This window comes from Vidua chalybeata, chromosome 10 (genome assembly GCF_026979565.1).
Source record: "Vidua chalybeata isolate OUT-0048 chromosome 10, bVidCha1 merged haplotype, whole genome shotgun sequence".
NCBI classification, from domain to species: domain Eukaryota; kingdom Metazoa; phylum Chordata; class Aves; order Passeriformes; family Viduidae; genus Vidua; species Vidua chalybeata.
The window spans coordinates 20,158,620-20,171,445 of NC_071539.1; the positions used below are offsets into that span (position 1 = coordinate 20,158,620).

A 12,826-nucleotide genomic window follows, 5' to 3' on the forward strand; every position below is an offset into this window, starting at 1 on the left:
GTCCTGCAGATATTCCCAAAAGGAGAAAAACTCTTGGGGATACTTTGCATCTCCAGCAGCGAAGTGTGAAAGTGCAAATGGACAGTAGATACTGAGCTGTAATTATTGGGAAGCAGGAGTCTTTTCTAGGCTAGTGGGAATGTTCAGAGTGTGACCTGAGTAATCTGAAAGAGTTGAAGGGTTTCGCTGCCTTGAGCAACTTTGTGACTCTTTCACAGACGCTTCCAAAAGGACACAACATCGATAACGGGAACTGCGGGATGCGCCACGCTGAAATTTTATCTGCCTAAGTAGCTGCTAGTCCAATTCCATTAATGTTTGCATATTTAATAAACTTCTAATGTGGGTTTTTAATGAGTTGGCAGTTATCTCTGAACACCCAGCAGCAGCAGTCTCAGAGTTTAGGTGGCTCTCAATTGGAGATTTCTCTCACTTAGAAGGCATGTGGCCTTTCCTTGGGCAGTCAGCACTTGGCAGGCTCTGGAATACTTTGATTTGGTTTGTATTGATGTACATCAACAGTGAATTTTTAATTTGAATGGAGCCCTAGGGTTAAGTTTTTGGGGGAGGCATCTTTTTAGAAAGCCGGATGTAAGAGAAGTGACCTTGGTTATTCTCGTAACACACCATTTAGCTACTTGGGATGTTTCTTGCTAGTGATCTAATTATTTTGGCTGCAAAATGGGACTGCCAGGGAAATTGCTTCTAACGTGGCATTTGCTCATTTACACTCCCAGTGTTTTTGCTTTGCCTTTTCAGCCTAATTTTGCAAACATATGTCCAACTCCTCCTAGTCCCAAACAGGGTGAGAAGTGCCCTGGTTGTGCTGCACAGTTGGACCCAAGTGTCTGTGGTGAGGAGAAGGAAGGTAATCTGTCATCAAGGGAATTGTACCAAAATTCAGTGGAACAGTTCAGTATTTATGTTTTTGAGATAAATCTGAGTGTAGTAAATATATGTCAGTATGTCAGATGTAGCAGGCAAGGTGAAAAGGGACTTTTGATAACACGGTGTAATTCTCAGTTCTGGCACCAGTATGACTTTAAATAAGTCCCTTGCCCATTCCCAATCAGGATGAATTCAGTCAGGATGAATTCTCAGTATGCTACTGTGGATGGTAGATGTGTAAGCTGTGAGGGTGGCAAGGGTGAGGAAATAATTCCTTACAGCCTTCTTTGAGATAACAGAGCAGTAATTCAGCGACTGGATCATCAGATGGGTTTCAGGTGACCTTTCAGTGGGCTTGGTAAAAAGCAGGACAAATTTAGTGTTTATCTGAGCTGTGTTTTAAGTTGAAGTTCTTTTTATATCTCTAGAACACCAAATTGGGAGGAACAGCAAAGAGAATAAGGGACAAAAACCGATGGACCATTACATCTTCCGAAATGAGCCTTTTCACACTTTCCTACTGGAAAATAACATGTCCTGAAGGTGAGTAGGTTTTGTATGTGACAGATGAGCTGCCTGATGTCTTGGGCCTTAATCAAAGGTGGATCCACCCTCATTCCAGCTTGGCCTGACACTGCCTCTCTGGGCTGGCACAACCCATGGAAACTTGCTTGTGAAAATGTGTATTTTATCACCAGGAGAAACAGGGAGGAAGCAGGGAATATTTTCCACTAATGAATTATCATTGATTTAGAAGCCTTTGAAAAAGCTGGAGTGCTTAGTGAAAGAGATGAGCCATTGGGAACACGGATATTTTCTGGTGAGTGGAGAAAATGTAGGTGTTTTATTTGCTGCATTAGAAAGTTAAGCTTGTAAGACAAACTTTGGTTTAGTTTGACAAGGGTATTAAATTACATAAAGCATTTTCAAGTTTTGTTCCAGTTGTACCTCAAATGATATTTTCAGTGCTCAGAAGAGCTGAAGAGTGCTTGCTATCAAAGATGATAAAGTAATTTCCCCAAAGTAAAGAACATAATGCTTGAATGAAATTAAATCAGAATTGTATTTTGTAGAGTTTGTGATATCTTTTATGTTATTTTTGTACTCAGCCCCTTAGGGCTGTAGGCAGTGACCGTACAGTTTTGTTTTAAAATCCTTTAGTAACAGAAATCAAAATGGGAAATGTTACATAAGTCCTGCACTCAACATTGAAATAAAACCAGAATTTCCGAGACAGTTAAGGTTTAAAATATCTTGGTTTAGACTTTACTCTCACTTTAATAAATAACATATAAAAAGAAGCCATGAGCTATGTAGGCCTAAGCTTGCCCACTTAGCAGCATTAATTCTTATTTTTTAATTAAATTTGCCTTTCTGATGGCTACTTTGTTAATATTTTTTTTTCTGGTTTTTTTTTGGCATGAGCCAACTAAGAGCTCTGAACTCAAAGTCAATAGTGGAGTGTAAAGGGTGAAAAATAGGTGGTTGTCAGTTGTCATTCTGCCTGCACAGAAATTGCTTGAAAATGTTCAGCACTGGTGTCACAGGCCTTTTGTACATAATTGCTTTTCCATGTGAGGAAAAAATCCCAATAGAAGTTCAGCCTAGAGTGAACTCTTCATATGCTTTTATAGATTTGAAGCTTATTAGCCATGTGAGTTCCTTGAACATTCGTATATTTGGTAGCAGCAGAGCCTCTCAGGAATGTAGGACTTGTCAGGTACAAGAGGATGTAGTGTCAGGGATTTTACTTGTTGAGGAAGAAAAGTCTTGTAGCTGGAGAGAAAAATACTGTTCACATTCATTGGTGCTCTTTGGTATCTGGTATGATCTGCACAGTTCTGCACAAAAGGATGGAAGCCTGAAAGCCCCAAAGCAAAAGGTGTGACTGAGTTCTAAAAGCTCTCCTGTTGTTCCTAAGTGCTTGTGTTTTCCAAGTGTCCTCTTCAGATGTTATCTGTGAACCTTTTGCCAAAAACCCTGTAAAGCTAGGGAATATCACTGGGAAATACCTTTTCTGGTGTAGTCTGTGTTTTGCTGTTGTGTGGATGGGCAGAAATACTTTCTCTGTCTTTTGCTTTCTCCTTTCCCAGTCTGTAAAAAGTGTGACTTCACTCTGTGGAGAAAGATTGTGCAACAGAGTGAAGAGTGAAAAGAGGATATCTTTTGCTGTTCTAAGGCTTCTTTGTTCTCAGAGGTCAGGAGGAGCTGAGCTCCAGTGATTTCATACACTCTCCTATTACCTGTTCTCATGCTGGCCATAAGCCTAAAGGGACAGATCCTCCTCTGGATGAGTCATTAAGTAAATATCAGGCTGTGCTGGTATTCCTGCTCTGAGTACTTGTTCTTATTTATTGTGTGTTGTTTACTCACTGTTTTCTTAGCTGCTATCACAACCCCAGCAGATTTTGTCAGCACAGGGACTTCTCACGGTGTGCAGCTGGGGAGAGGCACCTGCACTGGAGCCAGGAGCTGTTCCAGCCTTGTTCGAGGAGGGATTTTCAACAGTAGCTGGGAAATACTTGGAGATATTTCCAGTAAAACAGTTCTGGTTCTTGGCTCTTGATCAGAGGCACCTTGCCAGGTGGCCTGTGGGCTGGATGTGGTGCCTGCTCCGGCTGCATCCCTCCTGCAGGACAGGGCATGGGAAGGAAGTGCATCCCACAGGGGCACTGGAGCACACAGTGTTCAGAGCTGTCACTGGAGCCTTCAGCAGTTTGTCCCTGCTGGGCTGCTGCAGGGAGGGCTGGAGCTCTGTGAGCTGTGCTTCTCCAGCAGCTGCTGCAGCAAGAAGGTGGCTCAGGAAGGACTGTAGAATCCTAGAACCATGAAATGGTTTGTGTTGGAAGGGACCTTAAAGCTCATCCAGTTCCACCCCCTTGCCAGTCACTAGATCAGGTTGCTCAGGGCCCCATCCAGCCTGGCCTTGAACAATTCCAGGGTTGTGGAAGGCACAACCTCTCTGGGTAATGTATGATGACATGGTGCATCTCCTGGAGGAGATTTGCAGGTTCCATGGGGACAGGGACAGAGTGCTTCAAGTGTTTGTGCTCACTGGGAAGCTCTACCAGCAAGGGACAAGGGCATGTTATCCACTGGCCCACCCATGCACCCTAAGAGTGACTTGCAGTGTGCACATGTTCTGATATTGGATAACCACTGGGTTTTGTCTGGAGTCTGGATTTGTGTCTTTTTTTCATGTGGAGATTTGACTGTATCAGGCTTCTGTACTAACTATAAACCTTGAATAGGGGTAGAGGTCCCTGGGAGGATCTCTCCTTGCCTGTCTGCCCCAGTATGTCATCACTAATGGCCTTCTGGGATTTGAAAATGCCTTGGTGTTTCTGGATGAAATTCTTGTCTCATTAGGACAAAAATATGCCATCAATTTAACCTGCATCTTGACAAAATATGGACAGTTTGAACCTTGGGCAAAAACTGGATGATGCTGCCCAGCCAGAATCAGTTACCATCCTTATTTTCTCTGAGAGAGAGAATGATTCCAGTGCTGCATGGCTGAGACTGTTCTGGGGGAGCTGACCAGGCCACTGGAGGTCAGAGCTGTGAGGCAGAGCTGCATCAACTTCTATTTACATCTTTATTTTACTGATACTTCCTTCAGGGCTTTGCTTATTCCCTTCTGCCAAGGGAAGCCCTTCCAGCCACCTCCAAAGACACTTAAATTCCAGCTCATTGTGTGCTTCTCTCTCTTTCCTGGGGATCCCGAGGGTTCCACGTCATAAACTGCAAGCCCAGTAGGTGCTGCTGAGCTGTGGCACAAAAGCAGTGTGAGCAGCCTGAGACACACCAAGTTTCCTCTAGAAGATCCATAAGATTCATCCCCACATTCAATTTACAGCCAGTGTTACAGCAGTGGATTTGACTTGGCTGCTGGACGAACGTGGCCTTTCTGGGATGTTTCAGCAGCTGTGTTAGGAACCATTTGTTTTGCTTTAACTGGACATGAAATATCACCAGGGTGGCCTGATGGGTCCCCTTAATGGCACAGTGTACAATCAGCCTCAGCCTGGGGTGAGCTGTTTGCCCACTGCACTGTAATTAACTTGCCATGAGCAAAACTTCAGGAACTCCTGGTCTGGGACCTTTCTGTGCCAGGAGTTGTCTGCAGCCCAGTTTAGTTAGAAAGCATCAAGACTAAAACCACTGCACATCCTTTTTTTATTAAGATCTGCTGTTAAGAAAATAATTTTTGCTAAGCAGAGAATTTTAGGCTGACATTTAATGAAGAGAATAAACTGTAAAAACCTGTAATCACATTGGAGGGAAAAGGAGACATTGTTTCAGATTCCCACGGTGGTTTTTCCAGCTGTGTGAGTAAAACAATTCTCTTTTCAAGATATACTTTTCCTACATTTAAATGTTGTGTGGATGCATTTAAAAACGGTTTGATTATGTTCTGGCCATGTGTAACTTTTGGATACTGATTAATAGATACAGGTGCAGCAATAAAGAAACTGTAAATTTGCCAGGTAGCATTGCTTGTCTGCAGGTCCCCTTATCAAATAAGATTATATTGTTTCTCAAACACATTGCACTTGCCATCTTGAAGCAGAATTACATTTCTGTTAAAATAATGTTTGCTCAGTGCTTCCAGGTAAAGGAGAATTCAGCATTACTGATAAGGACCACAATGCACTTTTATTTAATTCATTAACCACTTGACTTGGTCTCCATTCTCTGGTGCCTGAGCATTGCATATCCTGCTATTTTGGAGTAGCTGTGTTTAGAAAGCTGCTCAGGTTTTTGTATTCTGATATCTGTTACCACAATTTTTTTTTGCACTGAAATCTAACCACTGTGTTTGAGGTGATACATCATTTTAATCTCTACTTTAATCTCTGGTTTTCTCTTATTTCTCTTATTTGGTTTACACAACCATGATAAAAGCAACCAGTTTGTGCTGGGGTCGATTTGATTATAAATTCCTTCTCTCCTTCCTTAAGCCCCAGTGCAAATGAAGAAAGCTAAATTTACTGTCTGTTCTTCATGCCTTTTTGTCCAGTGCAGAAGAGAATTAAGCTATTTTGACCTTTCTTTGACACTTCTAGTCAGTGAAGATGAGGGCAAAGGTTTTGTGAAAGTAAATGAAGTCGGTATTGTTTTCTTCTAAAATTGTTATTAATGCACTCTAGTGTGCTCCAGTTAAAGTCCCAGCCTATGAAGGCAAGTGCAGGCAATGTCAGCTGGTATTTCATCCACCTTCAAGGGTTTGTCCATCTTTGAAGTGCCCTGTGGCAGAGGTTTGAGGTGGTGGCTCCAAGTGGGTACCACACACCTTTGGTGAGCTCTGTCCTCTCTTTCTCCTGGTGTTGCTCGTACTGCCAGAGCATCACCTGGGTGGAGTCTGAGCAAGGCTGGCTGAAATCAGGGACCCTGCCATTGGTACATGACATGGAGCAGAAAACAGACTCACAGTAAACTGGATGGTTTCATAGAATCCCAGAATGGTTTGGGTTGGAAGGGACTTTAAAAATTATCTCATTCCACCCCCTGCCATGGACAGGGATGCCTTCCACTATCCCAGGTTGCTCCAAGCCTTGTCCATCCTGGCCTTGGACAATTTCAGGGGTGGGACAACCTGTGCCAGGGCCTCTTCACCCTCACAGGGAAGGATTTCTTCCTAACATCTGATCTAAATCTCTCATCTTTTGATTTAAAACCATTCCCCCTTGTCCTGGCATTCTCCATTACAGCTGTAACTTAGGAGGGAAAAGAGCCTGCATAGTTTACCATCCAAAACCTGATTGTGTGCTGCTACTTTGTATTTTTCTGTTGTACTTGAAAAATGGAACTGTGTTCCCTTAAATGGTTGTGCTCTGTCCTGACAGGGAAGGTAAGAAGGGGAAAACTTAATGTTTGCTTGACAGAACGTTGCAGTAGTAGCAGAGGTTGTTGTATCTCAGTCCAGGTAATTGCAGGTCTAACAGAACTCCTGCTTACACTTTGCATTCCTGCTTCTCTGCTGTGTATTTTGTAGACAGCTGTGCTTGCACTGGCTGCCTTATCTCAAAGGTGATTACACTGGTATCTTTATTTGCTCTGCCCTGTGCTGATACCAGCCCTCAGCCAGCCCTCTCTGTTTCCAGCCCCAGGATGGACAGAGTGGAGGCTGCAAAATGAGCTGGTGCTTAATGCCTTGCTTGTGGATGAGTGAGTGTTCACTGAGCAACTGGACAGTGTAACTTGGTGGTGAACTCAAGCTGTGGTTGCTTCTCTCAGGCACAGACTCCAGGAAGTGGAAACCAGCCCTGATTTTTTTTCCTGATAGAAGAGTTTCCAGACAGGTTATGTGTCTCCAAGTAAAGGCTTTTCTGGATGCACTTCTCTAGAAAGTCATAATACATTTATATAGTGTGCTGCCTCCTGCAGTTAAAATGATTGGCAGTTTTTGGGCAGTGCCATCTGAAAAATGCAAGGGATTTGCTTTCTTACAGTACAGAAAATTTCCCTTTGCTGTTTCACCACCAGAAATGGCACAGCTCTGTAATGGAGTAAGGTGTAGGTCACTGCAGTCTGCATTTTGCTTTACTCTGAAAGGAGCTCCTCCCTTCAGAAGTGCACTTGGTGTTGTTCAAAAACTGCTGCTGCCATCAGCCAAACCAAGTTTGTCATTACATTGCTGTGAAAAATGGGGTTGTGCAGAAATGAGTTTGCAGTCCTTAAAGAAATTAATGGTGCCATGGTGTGGATGTTGGACATCAGGTGATACAAAGTAAAGGTCAGAGTTTGAGATGAGTGCACCTAAAAATTCCTCTCCTTTGGCTTGGGTGGCTGAATGTGATAATTTAGATTAAAACAATGGCCAAGGGAGCCATTGTTCCAGCTTTTGGAAGCCAGCTTTTGAAAGCCAGGCCTTTCAGCTCCATGCCTAAACTAGTGGATGCAATTATACATTTCATTCATGTGTAATATTTACTGAAGTTTCTGTTCTTAAGTGTGATAAATGCTTTTGCATCTTGCTTAAAAGGATGGGCAAAAATCCATCTTGCATAAGGAATAGCTCTATTCTAAGGTTGGGTAGAAATTGAGCTTATTGTGAGCTCTTAGAATGAATGCTGTTAAATGGGCTTTTCTGAATTTTCTTAACACTGAAAGATTTTTATACAAAAAGTTAACACACATATATATATATATATATATATATTTAGAGAGAGATGTCCAGTAAAAATGGGCAATTTGATTAAAGCAGGAATTAAGGAAGCGTTAGAATGGTTGCCTGGGGCTTCAGTATGATTTTGCAGTGCTCTGGATGGTTAATACAGAATAGACTAACTGCTAGGACAGAGAAGCCCAGAATAATTTTCCTTGTCCCAGTTAAGTCAAGAACTATTAGAGCAGTGGAAATAAGGTTTCAACAAGAGGGGAAGAAAGGGTGAGGGATGTGTCAGCTCTCAGTCTTGGTGGTGAGAGGGGAGAGTATCAGAATTTAGAATGGAAGAAGGGTGAGTAGCAGTTACCAGTGAAAATAGAGTAATGTTGCATGTAAGTGCATTAGGAATGATTTTCATTCTTTCTGGTGCTTTGTTTTTAAAAACCAAAACAAACCCAAACTAGATGAATATTTGCAGTAACACATGGAGGTCAAAAGAATATGGGATTTTCTTTGACCTGCATGTTTGTCAGGAAAGGCTTTTTCTCTGCTTTCAAACCTGATGTTTGAGCCATTTTGAGTCATTTCTCTTCAACCAAATCACACCAAACTGTGCTACGCTGGCCATGCAGGAGTTTGACCCTCATCCCATGGCTCTGCTTCCCTGGTGCTGGAAGCAGGGAGGGCACAGCAGCACAGAAGCTCCAGTAAACCCCTTTCACTGTCTAGATCATACTGAAATGTTTGGAGGAGTGGCATAAATTACTTTCTAAATGTACCTTTCCCACCTTTTCCTAAGATATGTTTCTCTCCTGTCATGTCTTGAGGTGTTGGACTGTGACACTGCAGTAGAAGTAACATTTCTGAGTAGCACATTAAAGGACCAGGACCTTGACAGGGATTGTGTAAGAGGAATCTTTACCCTTCTCTCTGCAGCATCCCGTGGTGGTTCACTGGGAAGTACTCAGGAAGCAGAATTTCTATTCTCTTTTGGAAGTGCAAGGGTAACAAGACAACTGTGAGGAATGAGAAGGTGTTGTGGTGTTAGCCAACAGCCCCGTATGCAGCTGTGCAGGCTGTATGCCCAGTAGCCACAAGCAGGATCCTTTCTATTTTTCTGGCTGATAGCCTTCTAGTCCAAGGGGAGCATCAATAAGGGACCTGTAAGAAGAAATGGGGTCCTAGCTAAAGGAGATGTTCTGCTCTGCTCTTCTTTGCAAGGAGCTAACTCAGCATTGTGCTTGAGGATTGATCTTCAGGACTAATTTCTGATAGTGCTTTATCTTTATTCTCCTCTCAGCAGTCTGGCTTCAGAACCCTCCATACCTCATTCCATTATTCCCTTGGCCAACTACTCCTGAGCAGTTCATTTGTTTGTTCTGTCCTGCTCTTTGCCTGTCTTTGGGGTGACCTCAAGAAGAAGGACCAGTGTGTTCAGGCTTCCAGAAGATAGTGCAGGGCCTAGAGAACAGACTTCTACCCATTCTGAACTCATGATGTGTCTGGAGCAAGAGAAACTATTCGCACACTTGGGTAAAAATACAGTCCCTACTGTCACTGTCCCTGGTTGATATTTTGCACCATCAGGGTTAGTTTCTATGATTTTCAGGTTGAAATACATATCTTCCTGAGTAGCTGAGACTCATTATCTGTACAACACATTTGCTTTTAAACTACTGAGAGCAACGAGCCTGTGTCTGCAGTACCTCCCTCCCCAGGGAGCACGTGGGAAGGAAAAAGTTTGATCAACCTGTTTGTTACAGAGGAGAGTAAAGGCAAACCCAGAGGGGAGGCAGAAGGGACCATTAAGTGTTCTTTTCTTCTCTGCAAGCTCCTGTCATGTGCTAAAGGAAATTATTCTTCTTGTCATCTCAGATGATTATATTCACAAAATCTGACCCTGAAATATCATCCCTGTATTAGACACTGACATCTACAGTCAGAATCTTATTTTGTGCCTTTATTTTGATTACCTTTGTTACCTTGGGCACTTGGTAGGAGCAAAAAGCCTCATCATTCTGATTGCTTCAGTTTCCCAAGATGTCTTTTGAGAGAAAATGTTTCCTGAGCTTTGTTGCAACCTCTTAAGTAGAATTTGGTCTTTCTGGAAATCATGTGAGATCAAGTGATTGCCTGGAGCAAGAGAAGGTACTGAAGCTGCAATAGCAAAGACCTTGATATCAAAGGCCACCTGCTACTGCTCTCCATGTCTTCAGCCTTAAGTTGCCAGGTTATAAATTCATCCTATCTTCCTACAGAATGGCTGGCAGGTACTCAGCAGGTGAACTGGGCTATTGCTCAGGGAATAGTTCACATTTGTATCGCAGCCAGAAATTTCCTCCTGCATAAACTTTTGTCTAGTCTTCACAAGACATACTGAGTTGTATTTTGGCCTTCTTCCTGTGTGCTCCTTTTACTAGTTTCTTAGTTTTCCTGGTGTCAGTCAACAAATCCATGTCAGCATGTAGCTTTGACCTTCAGGTTTGCAACCCAGCTTACACAGCCAGTGCTGTGCTCAGTCAGAAAAGCATTTCTAGCAAGCTGAGGTTGTATTTATGGAATGAACTGTGTTAGTGTTATAATACTCATGGAAAAAATCTCTGCTAGGACCACGGTTCACGTCCAGGCCTGCAGGCCTGTGATCCATCTCTGATACCCTTGTGGCCTTTCCTCACCTTGGATCTACTGCATAAAGGACACAGCATCTTTTCAGTCATTTTGCTTATAAGCAGCTTTTGTAGTTTAGTTTAGTATAGCTGTTCTAAAATGTTTTCATTTCAGCCTAAACACAGATGTAGTGGCCCCATCAATGCCATGTAGGTTCATGTACTGCAGTATATGCACGTGGCATTATTTTTTTCTTTGGTTTGTTTTGTCTGCTATTTGGCACAAGAGAGGCTCCCCTGCCCCCCCTGCTGCCAGCAATTACAGACAGGTGCCAGTCCCCAGTGGGAACACATATTTCCAGCCAATATTTACAGTTGGTTCTGTCCTGGGGGGATGGAGCTGCTGCTGTAGTGGAGGTGAGGAAAGTTTCCTTTTGGCTCTCCAGTGAGAAGCAAGATGTAAAATGCAGCTCTGGTGATGGCTGGAAGAAGGTTTTGATGGTTTTTTTATGGCTTAAGTTATTTAATGTGTCTGTGCTTTCCTCTAAGGCAGAGGGTCCTGGCTGGGGAGTATCTGTGTCACCCTGGTCCTGGTAAGGAGGGAGCCTCCCTGGCACAAAGCATGACTGGCTGAGTCTCCTGAGCTGTTCTGTGAGTCTGTCCTAGAGCTGCTTCCTTGGAGTGTTGTCCCTTCTGCAGCCTTGGTACCGTACCAGGGTGAGGTCACCAGTGTTTGGTAAGAGATGGAGCTGCTTCCTTTTCTCAGTGCCATCTACCTTGTATATTCAGAGTGAGTTTCTCAGAAGAAAAAATGGCATGGTTGTGTCACAGGAGATTTCAGTTACAGTAGAATCATCTCATAATGTGTCAGTGTAAGTGTTTAATGCTTTCTGTCATTTGAGTAGCAGCACACACCAGCATGTACCTTGTCATCTGTATCTTTTTAGTGTTGGACTTGGCTTCTTTCTCCAGAGACCTGCAAAGGTCATTGTTTTGCAAAGAGAAATGCCATGACATCAGCTTTTGGGAAGGTGAAAATCCAGAGCAGCCAGCAGTGACAGTTGAGGTCCTGCTTTGTCAGAGATGATACCTTCCTGTGTCAGGTGTGTGTGGAAGAGTCCAGGGTGCTGTCCTGGCATTGCAAGGTTTTCCCCAGCAGCTAAATGCAGTGAAAAAGAGACTTCTGATGTGTCTGTACCTGCAATGAGTAGTTGTGTCCTTGGAGGTTAATCAGGGCTGTGCTGTGGGTTTCTGTTTCTTCCTAATTTTTTTCACAAGCGGAAAACTACTTGTTGGAGTTGCATTTCATGGTCACTTCCTCAAATACACTCTCAACCTTGAGGAGAGGGCAAAATATATGAATACTAGTGTATATAGTGTATGTGTTTTTAAATCTGTTTGTGCTTTTGAAAGAGAAAGTCTGTACTCCTGGATGACCTTCACCTGTTGTGTGGAGGTTTTCCAGAGGCTGGACAGATTTCAGTAGCATTTGTTGTGCACTATTCCCTACCTTACCAGTGTGTGCAGCTGGATGAGGCTCTCCTACTGGCAGTGAAGAAGACTAAGCCAAAGGGTTTCCTGCTCTCATTCTGAGCAGTTCTCAGGCATAGCTGGCTGTGGGATAAGTGACATAATTCCAATAAAACAGTTATGCTGCTGGGGTAAAATCTTTGTCTAATGGAACCTTCATGCTTGGTTTTAGTGAAGCTACATTTCTCTTTAGGATTGCAGACTAGGAGGAAGACTAGATATGCTGGTGGAGGCAGCAGAGGAGGTGTCTGAATTTCAACAAGTGGATATAAACACAGGAAAAAGAGTGAAGTTTGAGATGAGAAAGATTTAAGTAGGGAAAGGAAATAGGCTTCTCTCTGATGGAAAAAGAAGGGGAAAGAAGCAGATAATGGTGACCAGGTGGCAATCTAAGGGAAGTAAAGAGCAGGAAAGGGAAGAAGAATGGAGCTGGAGATCTCACAGGGGTCATGGAATGCATTCATTTATTTTTCAGACTCTTCTTGCATTTTAGGCAGGAAGAAACACTAATTAGCAACTCTTCTTCAGGATTTATCTAACCAATTTGAACTTACTGTTTTGAGTGGGATGGGAATAACTCAAGGAAGTGATGGGGAAAGAATGATCCTTACTGATAAATTTAATTTGTTAGGAAAGAAGCACAGGGAGGAAGTCCTTGTAGGGATAGTTTTGCAAGAGGAACAGCTCCAGG

General features: G+C 43.1%; 1 protein-coding gene across 13 annotated transcripts in view; it reads left to right on the top strand.

Annotated features, from left to right (window-relative positions):
* MAP3K13 (mitogen-activated protein kinase kinase kinase 13) overlaps window positions 1–12,826 on the top strand; it is a 69,891-nt gene that overhangs the window by 7,639 nt on the left and 49,426 nt on the right. For 9 of the 13 annotated variants that reach the window (XM_053952143.1, XM_053952148.1, XM_053952136.1 and 6 more), the window contains exon 2: window positions 1,317–1,431. The exons of 1 other annotated variant lie outside the window; for it this stretch is intronic. The gene's annotated coding sequence lies outside the window, so the exon portion shown is untranslated. Of the gene's footprint in view, window positions 1–815; window positions 869–1,316; window positions 1,432–1,586; window positions 1,709–12,826 lie in introns of those variants that run through there. 3 more of the 13 variants (XM_053952142.1, XM_053952145.1, XM_053952139.1) reach the window with 3 other exon arrangements.